The sequence below is a fragment of the Lontra canadensis genome, unplaced genomic scaffold (assembly GCF_010015895.1).
Source record: "Lontra canadensis isolate GAN:19392208 unplaced genomic scaffold, GSC_riverotter_1.0 scaffold28, whole genome shotgun sequence".
Taxonomy (NCBI): Eukaryota; Metazoa; Chordata; class Mammalia; order Carnivora; family Mustelidae; genus Lontra; species Lontra canadensis.
The window spans coordinates 7,177,410-7,191,132 of NW_022631022.1; positions in this window are offsets into that span (position 1 = coordinate 7,177,410).

Sequence of the window (13,723 nt, forward strand, 5' to 3'; positions counted from 1 at the left end):
AGTATCTTCAAAGCTGGTCCTCAGAAAAGGACAACATCTTTGTTTGGAAGTAAGAACGATATGGAAATTCGGCTCTCTACTTATTCAAAACAATGTTTTAACTGTTTAATAAGGGAAGCCTTCTTACCACCAAGGGCTCTGGCCCGGAGGGCAAGATTGGCTGGGAAAGACTAGTTGGGCTTTCTGCTTCTGTTTATTAGGCCAACCAGGCCAGAGTAACTACGTTCACCCCAATACTGCTGTCCTAGTCCAGGGAGTCCTTGATGTCAACAAATCCCATCCTCATCAGGTGGCCTAAAAATGCAAGTTTCTCCAAAAAAGATACATTTCATGCTATAGTTCCCATTTGGGTCGAGTTGGGGAAAAACATGATCACTGAGTTGTATCTCACTATGAGAGATGAATGAAAATCACCAGGGCAGATCTACCTTCAAGTATTTAATTCTGTTTCCAGAAAACCAACTAAGATGTTTAGTATTTTGTCATCAGAACAAAATCTTCTAATTGATCTGGGTGATGATTGCATGAGTTTTGCTTTAAAATATTCTGTAAATGGTAAAAATTATGTGTGTGTGTGTGTGTGTGCGCATATATATATATATAGTTGGATGGTTCTGCTGGAACTGTGGTTTTCAAACGGCCATATCTCAGAATCATGCTGTCTCCTAGACCAATTAAATGACACTCCCTCAGGCATTATTAGTATTTTCAAATTTCCCAGTTGATTTCAGTGTGCTTAAAAAAAGGGATCCATTGAAAACAACAAAACAAAACAAAAGATTTCACCCCCAATGAAGGCTTATCTGTAAGATGCTTTTCAGTTCTAAGTTTCTCCGATTAAATAAGTATTTGTTGCTTTACAAAAGGAAGAATACTGCCAGACTGTCTCTTGCACCTGACAGTTGCAAAAGTATGAACAAACAAACAAAAAAATATTTTGGTTCAGAAAGCATAGTCTCTAGACTGGAAGCTTTGAGACTTGCCAAACACAAGTTCTGAGAATTCCCAGTTTTCCTCTGGGCTGGCCCTGTCTAGTCTCATGCAGACGTTCTTAGATATACATTTGATTTCTCCAGAGAAGATGCCCTAACATGGACAAGCAAAAACTAAAAACTAGAGGCTAGTTGGAAACCAAATTCCCTGGCTAAGTGTTGAGTCCCGCCTGTTGGGTTTGTGTCGATGGAGGTCTGGGGACTCACTCTAAGCTGATGGAGGCATCATTAATTTCAATTAGGTGGAAAGTCTTTGGAGTGGATTGCTCCAGTGACAGTCGTTTCAGGATGTCCTGCTAGCATGCGTGTTTTGTTTTGTTTCGTTTTTTCCCAAGGATACTGCTAATGGAGTTTAAGGTCCTTTCATCTCAAAGAGGCTTTATTAAGTCTCCTCACGTCTGTGAGTACCTGTAGCTGCCCTGTTCCCTCTTAATTCATTTTCTGTGCCGCATTCAAGAGTATTTGGAATCTCCACAAGAACAAATAAACCTCTGAACTCTGATACACGTGTAATCTGCCAAGGTCCACCCCACAACTCCAGACTGTCCCCCAGCACAGCTGAAACAATATCAAAAAGCATCAGTGTTTTCTGTAATCCATTTGCCAAAGACAATGCACCAAACGTGTCGCATTTCCTATTTCCGCTGTGCCTGGCATCGCTTTCCCTCTGGTAACTGGGTCAAGGGGTCAAGGGAGACTCTCAAGGTGACAGATTTGTTAAAGAAAAAATGCAATCACTTGAGCTCCCAGGGTTCAGCATTAACCACTCCTTACCTACTTTCCTTTCTCTTCCTTTTTTTTCACTCAATGGATGAGTGAGGACCTTGTGTACGACGGGAAGCACAACTGAAAGTTCTTACGTGAGCCAGCTGTGTGACCTTGGGCCTCGGAGACTGCTTTAGTGAATAAGTAATTCCTCAGCATGCTCTAAATTTCCCTGATTCTATTCTAATAAGTGTATGAGTTAGAAACGGGGTTATGTTTATGACCACAGGCACCCTTCTGGCTCACCTACTTCTTGACAGCAAGTCTGTGGCCCTCAAGTCATACAGATAGCTTTCCACATACTGGACAGAGGCTTTAAATAGCCTTCTCAGGGAACCAAGAGGCCAAGGACTTGGTAGATGAGTAGAACACCCTCCTCCCAGTTTCTGTGTAAACCGTCAGGAACCAGAAACACTGGGGACGCTTCTCCCTTTCGTAATTACTTGGGAAAGACTGTCATAGCCTCAAGCGTAATTAACAGCATTTTAATTCATTCTTTCTTTTTAGGCTGTTCACATACTTGCTGTTGCTAGAATGAACACACCATTATGGTGTGTTAACTTTTTAAAATGAGGCCAAAGATGTTGAACTATGGCCATCCTCATAAGGAACCTTGCTCTCTGAGCTTAAACAGGGGTTGGGAATAAGCGTTGTGTGGCTGCCGTGAAACACACGCAGGCCTCTGGTGGTCCTGAGCTCCCCAAATGAGATACAAACAGCATTTAGATACACTTGTCCAAGGGAGAGCCCGCTCATTATCTGGCCAGCAGGGAAAGATTCCACAAATACACCGCCCACTGACAGGCTACACAATTAGCCATAAGACTGTGATTGGGTGTCTGTGGGCTTGCCCTCCCCCTCCGCATCCTCTTCCTCATCCATAGGTCGGCATACTTCCCTACCTGCCACGCCAGCCATACTCCCTCTCTCTAGCCCAAATTTTAATGAAGAGAAAGGTTCTTGTATATTTGCTTGTGAAAGACACTGCATGTTATCCCATCAAGTGGAGTGTGATGATCTCCTTTCTCCAAACGTTTTTTACCCTCATGGATGCCTTTCCTTGACTTGAAACACACCAAGACACACACCTGTACACATGCATATATACACATTGACTTCACAGAAGTGACTAGTTCAGTTTCTCTTTTAATTTCATACTTGATGGTAATGATTTCTTTCAAACAGAACCAGTAAAATGTGAAACTGACATTGGTTGAAATTTAGGGCATCCTGCTTTCCTATACATTATTCCTTGCTTCTAAAATATTCATAACCACTTAAAGATGATTTATAGATGCATATCTAGAATTATATCCTGATAATAAGAGCTTTACATATTTTTCTTTCTCAGAGTATAGATATGTTTGGTACCAATTGGAGACCAAAATGCAGTGAAATATTTTTATGTGTTAATTATGTAACATAAATATACATGTAATACATATACATACATATTGGCCAAAACTCTACAATGAGAGATACCATGTCAAAAAGCAGTAAACTGTCAGGAATCTATGAATATAAATAGTTTTTAGCAATAGCATATTATCAAGGCATTCTTAACTACATTTGGCATTTTTGGAGCAAGAAAAATGCTGGGGTTTCATTAAACTGCAGTGCAAAGGAAATAGAGAATTTGGATCCTATACGGGAATGTCCTTGAAATGAATAGATTGCATAGAAAACCAGAAAGTTTGGTTCATACAAAATTCCCTCCCCCCACCCCGGCAAAGGAAATCTCAATTCATTTTTAAGAACCCCGAAATTAACAGAAAAAAATGTAGTAAATAATTAAGAGTATGTTTAAATGTCATATACAACATTATTCATGATAAAAGTGAAGTTCATAAAAAATTCATTTGTTTTCTTATTCATGTAAGAGAGGAAAATCAAATAGAGTGAAAACTATATTTTTGTGATCTATCTCAATTGTATACGTTCTTATTTGATTCTGGGAAAATTATAGTTGATGTTTAGTAATTTACTGCTAGAAAAATGTGTTTTTTTCCTGTGATGTATGCTAAAGGTAAATAGCAAATTGAAGTTATAAATGATTCTTAGTATGAAACACCCAAGCAATATTTTTACTGTATTTTGGGTGCCAGGATATCACCCCAGGTACCTCACTGAAGCCATCCAATCTGTGCTGTTCTCAGAAAAGAAGAATGCATTTCTGGGAAATTCGCCATTTGAAATTCCAATGGTTGCTTATCCCCTTCTGAGGCTAATGGTGCCAGTTGCTAAGAAAACAGGGCCTCTTGGCTGGCCAGAGGACATAGCTCTTTCTCTGTGTTGCTGCAGGATCAGGGATCAACTTTAAGACACTCATTGTCCTGGAAAATTAGTGTATTGTGAGCCTTCTCAAACTTGGCATCCAAAAGTGTAATCCGTATTGCTTGTTTTTTGATCCCAGGGAAGGCCGTGATAACAATTTTGAAGTCAGTGTGTGCTAGCTCCCAAGATGCTCATATTGTGAAGAACTTGAGGTCTGGCTGGCTTGTGGAGAGACTTAGGGGAAGAATTTCTCAAGACAGAGCCAAAGAAGAGGGGCTAGCTTTTACTCATATTTCAAACACCCCAGTCTTCTTTTTCTCCCGACCACAATGATAAAGTACATTAATTCTGGGGTATGCTCTCTATCTCTTTATGTTCTGTTGGGCTCAGTGCTGAGTCCCTGATGATGATGATGGAAATACGCTCTTAAGGAAGGGTCCCTTAGGGCACATGGATGGTTAAGTGTCTTCCTTCGGCTCAGGTCATGAAACCAGCATCCTGGGATTGAGTCCCATATCGGGCTCCCTGCTCAGTGGGGAGCCTGCTTCTCCCTCTCTAACTCCCCGTACTTGTGTTCCTTCTCTTGCTATCCCTCTCTGTCATTAAAAAACAAACAAACAAAAAACCCAAAACACTTAAAAAAAAAAAAAAGAAAGAAAGAAAAGAAAGGGTTCCTTAGTTTCTGTGCCTGCATAGCACGCTGAATTTGGCCAGAAACAAAATGGCTTACTGTCTCAAGAGGAGACTCCCTTATTATGTAACAGTCAGACTGCCACAGGTAGGAGTCAGAGCTGTAGACACCATCTTGAATAAAATTTTCTTCAGAGGGGCCTGGGTGGCTCAGTCATTAAGTATCTGCCTTTGGCTCAGGTCGTGATTCCAGGGTCCTGGACAAGCCCCACATCAGGCTCCCTGCTCAGCGGGAAGCCTGCTTCTACCTCTCCCTCTCCCCCTGCCCCTGCTTGTGTTCCCTCTATTGCTGTCTCTTTATCTGTCAAATAAATAAAATAAATGTTTTTTTCCTCCAGAACACAAGACCTAATTTTCATTTATGAAATTGATTCTTTCTCCAAGTCCTTCAGAATGTGAAATTCAAAGCCTATCTACCTAGAATTACTTGAAGCTGAGACTATGCTAGCTGGAGGAAGTTTAGTTGAAGGGAGAAAGTTTCTAGAGGAAGGCAGTGATTTAGAAATATCTGTGAAGAGTGAAGGAAAGCAGAGTTAACCAACATTCTCCATCTGACGATTGGTATCCACTCCCTAACTGTCAACTCTAACCTAGTCCATGACCACCACTGATGTCTCCCCTCCTGTGTCAGTGACACTTGTCTCCTTTACCCTTTCCTCCTTCATGAAATAATAAAATGTTACTATTGATAACCATTTATTATCTGTTATGTGCCAGGCCACAAACGTGTGCTACCATAATCCTTGCATAGACCATTCTCCTTTTCTTACAGATAAGAAAACAGACTGAGAGAAGTTATGAAATGTACCTAAGGCCACAGAGCTGGTAGGTGGCATAGCCGGTTTCAAATCTAGTTGGTTTTTAATCCGGCCTGTCAGAACCCACCCCTACTATCTTACCCACTATACTACACTCGTGCCATTCTAGTGATATAGATAGAACCTTCTTTATTTTTGCTTCCTCTCTCTAGCTCTGGTCCCCTCCTGAACCTGAGACCCCAAATCTGAGTGTGTCTGATGCCAGAACCTCACCATCTTCCACAAAGTTTGCGTTGTCCAGTACTATAGCCTCTAGCCGAACATGGCTAGTAAGCAGTTAAAATGTGGCTACTACAAATTGAGATGTGCTCTATGTATAAAATACACAGATTTTGAAGACTCGTACTGAGACTCCTAAGAAAAAATGGATGTGAAATATCTCATTAATAGTTTTTATATTGATGTCATGTTGAAATGAAAATATTTTAAATATATCAGATTAAACAAAATACCTTATTAAAATGAATATTACCCGTTTCCTTTTACTTTTTATCATGTGGCTCCCAGACAGTTTGAAATTACATATGTGGTTCTCACCGAAGTTTCTATTGGGTGGCACCACAGCAGACTGAGTTGGACAGTGTCTGCGTCAAAATATCTAGTGAGAAGCTGCTGCTAAACTGACCCAGCAACTTTACTATTTCCATTTCTCCAAGCTCTCTCCTCTCTGCCTCAGTATCTTGAAAGTAATAGCTTCCCACAGAAACGTTGGTGAACCCCGGCATAACGTAGAATTTTAAGGTTTGAAGGAAACTTAGAAGTCATCTCACCTAAACCACCAAAGCAGTACTCTTAATAACCTCTCTTTATGGCATGGACATTGTTGTAGATTATGTCACTGTTCCAGAGATTTGCTGCCTCTCCTACTTCTCCATCCCTTTGATGCAAAGCTTGGCCAGAGGACTTATCGTGCCCCTCCCTGGGGGAGGACTCTCTATCTCCACCCATCATAGCACAGGAGTAGCTTGTCACTTGCTTTGGGCAATGAAATATCTATAGTCATGTCACTTCTGAGCTTTAAGAAACAACTTAAGCTTCTGGCTTTAAGAAACAACTCATGGTTTGCCATGAGTATTTTTCCTCTGACACGAGACTTCCAGTGTCCCAGGGAGGGGCTGTTCTATCAGCCCAGGCCTCCAAGGGAGGAAGATAGAGAAGAGATTTGTGGCAACCATGATGGATGTGTAAGCTTAGTGACAAATAGGCCTGAGTTGTTGCAAGCCACCGAGGTTTTGAGGGTCTTTGTTACTGTATCAAAACTTAGATATAGATGATATTCCCACTACCAAATCCTCATACAATTACATTCGAATACTTCCAGTGACAAAAATTGTTACTACCACTGCTGACAGAACATTGCATCTTTTGATGGCCCTGACTACTAGAAAGATCTTCTTCATGTGATCTTCTTCCTGGGACAGACTTTTTCTTGTGAAACAGATGGGGCTCCCTTCTAGCTGTCAGCACAAATGAGGGAGTAACAAGCCAAGCCCAGAAATTGGCTGGGGTCAGACACCAGCCGAAGCAGGAGAGGTCCCTATAGCTTCCTTCCTTTAAGGGGAGGAAGAAGAGGAGTGTGACCCAAGGGGACCATATTTACAGCAGGAGGGGAGAACACGAAAAGCTGAGCCCAAGAGACAGGTGAGCTCAGAGCTATGGAATAGATGGAGAGGCAAAGCAGGAGGAAATAGGAGGTTTCTTCATTGTTGGTCTGCTTGAAGTTGTCAGGCATGACAGGCTCACTTAGGAACACTCTGCCCCACTGTACAGGCTCTGGTAAAGTATAAAAGACTGGAACTCTGAACTTGACATTGGCACCCTCTGTCATCTGCTTACTTGTTTCACCCCTAGAATCAAAGTACAAAGTTTTCTCCTTCTGCCACAGGACAGTCCTCTCTTTATAGACAGGTCCATTTGTGGCCTGAGCAGACTAACATTGGTATTTTGTAATTCAGCTGGAAGTAGTTTAGAACTTGGATTTCAGAGTTAAGTTAGATCTGATTTAAAATCTTGACCCCCATCAATTGATAGTGGTGTGAGTTTCAGTAGTTTTTAACCTCAGTAAGCCTCATTTGTCTGTAAAACGGGAATACTCCCAATCTTGAGAGGCTGTTGTTCTAAGGATTAAATGAAGTGATAAAAAGTGCATGCTACTTTATCTGCCCTTCAATAAATGGTAGTTATATATCTTTCTCTGGAAAAACCGAAGGAAATACTTTTTAAAAGATCCATCATAAAATGGCGTCCACACTGATAACACATTATAACTTCAGGGACGCACTTAGAGTCTTACAAAATGCTCAATAATGATGTTGGTCCTTATATTTTAGGACAGAATCATGGGCTATTGAAATTCTACCACATGACCCCTTAAAGGTTCATTTGAGGTAATTCCAAAAAGGGATGCATTCTTTATTTCTATTTGTGTCCTATTTTCTGTTGTATTTCCTTATCTAATTTCTCCCTTTATTGAAGTCAGTGCTGAGAATCAGCACCTTACAAGAGCATTACAACAAGAAGTGTAACAATTCCACAGCCAATTGCATAACAATATTTGAAAGCATGGGAGAAGGAAAAGGTGAAGAGAACACTTATCATCCACTGTGCAGTCACAAGCATCAGAAAGGCTGCAACAGAACTGGTTTAGCCATCCAGCCAACTCACAATATTGTTCCTGACACGCAGGGCTATCCTTCCCTAGGTCACCTTGAAAAGTTTGGGTCTGCCACCTTTTCTTCACCTTTAGATCCTAGGAAGCTCATTCATAAAGCTTAATTATGGTTTTTAAAAATTCCTACTTCAATCTATATGTGTGGAGAGGGACAGAGAAGGAGGGACAGTGGGACAGAGGAGGGAGGGGAAGAGGGAGGAATGAAAGAATGAATGAATGGGAATATTTCTTGGTCCTCTTGAAATCACTACGTGTCATTAGAACTCACCCTCTCTTTTCTACCAGGTTTTCCCCAGTCCCGTGAGCAGGAATCCTGGGTGTCTATTCCCTTAGTCACTTCAGAAGTCCTTCTCCAACCTCTTCCAGGGTGAGAACATTGTATTGAGACCCAGTGACCGGAAGTGCTTTGGGTAATGCGGCACACTTGATTTTTCCTGTCAAGCTTTAATTCCCTTGTGGGTGATATTCAGGATGCAGACCTCTCTCTGGGCCCTAGCATATTCATCTTACTACTCCGGTCTACAATAGTTTGTCTACAAATTGCACAAATAATATAGCTATAAATAATACAAACTTGGGTCCTTTAGTTCTGTAAGTATTCTGAGGATCTTCTTTTGTGAGGTTCCAAATTTCTAACCCAATTTGAAGTGTTCTAGCTAGTCACCATTTGTTAACGAAAGTTATTCCCCAATTACATTGTGCTTACTTACCTTTAGGGGGTACAATAAAATAAAGTGCCTACATCTTTGTAAAATTAGGGTTTTTAATTCCCTTGTACCACCTTCAATTAGCCCATTTTCTGTCTTTATTCATTACAGACTTTAAACTCCGATACATATATATCATATATGTGAGATTTTGAAAATGTACTTAGGACTCTCGACTTCTTAGTCATCATAGTGGTAAGTTGGATGTGCCCAGTAAACCCTCTCCCAATTTTCTGTTAAAATGCTTCAAAAAATGCATAAAAAGATATATACTGGTGAAAGAATTGTCGACTAAACTTGCCATGGTCAGGGATTTACATTAACTGAGTCACTGGTGAAAATGGATTGGGAAGCCCATTGTAGAACCAAATATCACAAACCACACATCCTGCCCTGTGTACTAGAGCAAGGCAGGTACTTGCCAGGAAGCCTGTACTTACACCCACTGTCCAAGCTCACTACCCTGCCCTTGAAAGTAGGAAGGTGCAACCCAATCAAACCCTGAATTCTAAGCCCAGAGCCCTACTCTTCCCCACCCCCATCAGTTGTTTTTCTACATACCTTCAGTCACTGTAACCCAAAGCTTACAATATGAGGTAAAATGAAATAATAACTCTTAGTTTCTAAGGAAAAATATCCCAGGAGTAAAGACAGAAAAGATTTATGAATGGAAGATATTGTTTCAAACTGTGTGATTGTGTCATGTCAAAAAACCAAAGCAAATATTAGATCAAGATTCAACTGAACATACCCCCACTGGCGGAAGCCTGTCTGTGGCAAATTGAGCAAGGGCACTGCATACCAAACTGAGCTAAGAAGATGGAGCTGCCAGTCCTCAAGCAGGGAGATCTAAGGACGCCATCTTTTTTGTTGATAAGACACTAGCCCTAAAGAGCATTTTCTCTCTGTATGAATGAAGAAAGGATGATGGATGAATGGACAGATGGAAGGATAGAGGAATGGCAGGAAGGGAGAAAGGAAATGAGGGAGGGAGAGAAGGAGGAAAAAACAAGGGAGAGATGGAGGGAGGGAAGAAAAAAACCAGTGGGGATAAAGATATAAGTGTAGACATAGACACAGATATAAATATATGTGTGCTTATGAACTGATCATAAAACATAAAGGGAGGAAGACTTGGAGGAAGAGATTACCTTTAATATCAGAACAAGAACAGGCTGTCATAACAGAAAATAGTGAGATGAGGACAAACATGCCAAAAGGATCCAGTCAAAACAAGTACAAAGCAATACAAATTTCAAGATCAACTTAAAAATTCTTATTGGAAGACACGAAGCACAGCGGATTTGGAGGTATTCTGATACTGCACAAATAAATTGAATCAGTGATGTAGAGACAAATACAAATAAGTAAACCATCCAGAATACATATGGAGAGTTCAAGACAAAAATCAATGAGTGAGAAGCTGTTCGAAAGGTCAGGAACTGACCATGAATGGATAAAGAAGGTATGGTCCTTATATACAATGGAATATTATGGAATATTATGCCTCTTTCAGAAAGGATGAATACCCAACTTTTGTATCAACATGGATGGGACTGGAGGAGATGATGCTGAGTGAAATAAGTCAAGCGGAGAGAGTCAATTATCATATGGTTTCACTTACTTGTGGAGCATAAGGAATAACACAGAGGACGCGGGGAGATGGAGAGGAGAAGTGAGTTGGGGGAAATCGGAGGGGGAGACAAACCATGAGAGACTGTGGACTCTGAGAAACAAACTGAAGGTTTTGGAGGGGAGGGGGCTGGGGGTTTGGGTGAGCCTGGTGGTGGGTATTATGGAGAGCACGCGTTGCATGGAACACTGGGGGTAGTGCATAAACAATGAATTTTGGAACACTGAAAAACATAAAATAACATTAAAAAAATAGAACTACGAGTAATTTTGAGGATTAAACCAAAACAATGGAAACAGAAATAATAATCAGAGATATAACAGAAGGTAACTTTTCTGTTACCTTCTAAGTAACTAAGTAATGAATTGAAAGAACATAAGTCAAATAAAAGATAAATTCATGCATTTGGTTTAGCAATGGCTTAACATCCTAACAATGTTTCCAAATTTGGAAATAAAAAACACACATCAGGGAAGTAAAAAAAAAAAAAAAGGTTACCTTTAAATCAGGTTTTCCTCAAATTCCACCTCTAAACAAAACAAACCACCAGAAAACGATGGAGAAATGCCTACTGAGGTTTAAAAAGGAAATTTCGTGATACATTTATAAACATAGTACTCTCAACATTTATAAATGAAAGCAGTAGAAAGAAAATTCTAGAGCTACCTTAACAAATAAAATATACCACTTTTACAAAATGAGAAGTTCAAGAATTGGGAAGTTATAAGATATAATTGTGCTGGGCATTGAAACCACTGAAGTTTAAGGGGAAAAGTGATCTCACTATGAGTCCATCTTTTGAAATTGTTAAACAGCTTCTTACTCTCAACTTTTCATCTCCTAAAGCAGAACCTTTGAGAGATGAAGCCTAGACATTTGTGTTTTTAAGCACCGTACACAGGATTATGACAGGCAGATTTGAGAATATTGTAATAAATGGGCAGCATCTTTCCTTGAACTTGCCTTCTTGACAATAGTAAAGTTACATTTGTATATATTTATTAGCTATTTTCATTGCTTCTTTTGTGAATTATCTGTGTCTTTGACAGTGTTTCTCCGAATATGTCAATATCTTTCCTTACAGTTTTGAAATTGTTTATTGTATATTAAGAACATAAAGGGGGCGTCTGGGTGGCTCAGTGGGGTAAAGCCTCTGCCTTTGGCTCGGGTCATGATCTCAGGGTCCTGGGATCGGGCCATTATCGGGCTCTCTGGTCGGTGGGGAGCCTGCTTCCTCCTCCCTCTCTGCCTGCCTCTCTGCCTACTTGTGATCTCTGTCTGTCAAATAAATAAATAAAGTCTTAAAAAAAAAAAAAACATTAAGCATTTGCCACAAATGGTGCAGATGTTTTAACCAGTTTATCACTGCCTTTAAACTTTGTTTGAAAGTCTGAATGGCCATTCACTTTCATAATCATGGATTTTGACTATTCTAGATTCACTGGATCTGTTTGACATCTTAAATTCTTGCACATCTTTTCTGAGTGTCTGGCATTCATACATCAAGGAAAGCATGCATTTCTCTCAGACAGCCATAGCACTATACATAGGGGAAATGGAATATGCAGTAGAGACTTTCAGAAGTAATTGGAACAGCAGGAAAATCTCGGCACACATTTGGCCTTTTAAGGCCGTTCCATGTTGAGGAAACATACCAAATTCTAGTTTGAACATAGAACGAAGAAAAGCTAACCACTTTTCAGGACATAATTTCACATAGCTCACTCAATTCTGATGAACAACTTTGTTTCTAAACCCTCAGAGGAAGACCCTCTGGTCCTTTCCTCTTTGGTTTTCCCTTTGCTTGCATGTTTAGAAGAGCCTTTGCTGGGGCCCCTGGGTGGCTCAGTGGGTTAAAGCTTCTGCCTTTGCCTCCGGTCATGATCTCTGGGTCCTGGGATCAAGCCTTGCATCGGGCTCTCTGCTCAGCAGGGGGCCTGCTTCCTCCTCTCTCTATGCCTGCCTCTCTGCCTACTTGTGATCTCCATCTGTCTAAATAAATAAAATTTTTTAAAAAAAGAAAAGAAAAGCCTTTGCCACCCAAAGTTTTTTTTTTTTTAAGTGATATATATTTCTTATAGTTTTATGGGTTCATTTTTCAGCTTTACCTTATAAATTCAAACTTGCAATTGGTATTCTGTTATCTCTCCTATTCTTCAGATGACAATATGAGAGCTCTAAAGTGATTTTAAAAAACTTGGTTCAGGGTCAGGTCTCCTGATTCGAAATCAGTTTATTTTCAGTAAACCCAGGATATGAACTTGATTGTCAACCATGATAGCCTCATACAACTCCTGCCATCATAGGAACGGGATTAAAAAACATGATCTGGAATGGGCCACAGACAGAGGTGGAATAATGTCTGTCTAGCTCATCAACCATCTACCCTAGCCATTTCAACAACAGTAATGGGAGATGCTCTGAGACTGCACAAGGCAATAGGGTGTCATTGGTCCTTGCGACCAAGCATGAGCCACCATCATGTGTGTTCAAACTTCAGTATAAGAGCCTTTTCCAGGAGGAACCTGGGAACCTTCTAATATTTTGCCTCTCATTATTTTTCTACGTATCTTTTCAAGAAACTATAGGACTAGTACTTTGTCAAAGATAAAAACAGAATTACTTTTCTATACAGTAGATACAAAAGAAATCAATCAGTCTCAGTGGTATAGGTTGAACATTTTATTCCAGTGTTTGTTTTAGCCTATTAAATGAAAAACAATTGCCACAATCTGATTTTGTTTTATGAACACCCATATTTTTATTGATAGCTCATTGATAAGAATACACAGTTCTTAAGTATAAACTATTCAGCTTTGCTTTCTGTATTTTTATTTTTTTATGATAGGGATAAATTGCAAGCCCAATTTTCTGTGAGATTAATGTAATTTAATACACCATGGCCAGTGTGGCATAAATACTTAGATAAGTCAGGCATTCTGCTAGACACTTGGAACACAAAATGCAGACCTTGAAGAGCTCACAGGCTAAAAGGAACTCTGGTGAGTGACATCATTGCAATAAGATGTAATAAATGCTAAACAGAAGCCTGTGTAAAGTATTAATACAGAATAGAGGAGGAGGAAGCCAATCTACCCATGGGAATTTGGGAAGTCTTCATAGAGATGATAATATTTGGGTTGAATCTTAAAGAAAGGAAGTTTGCCATATTA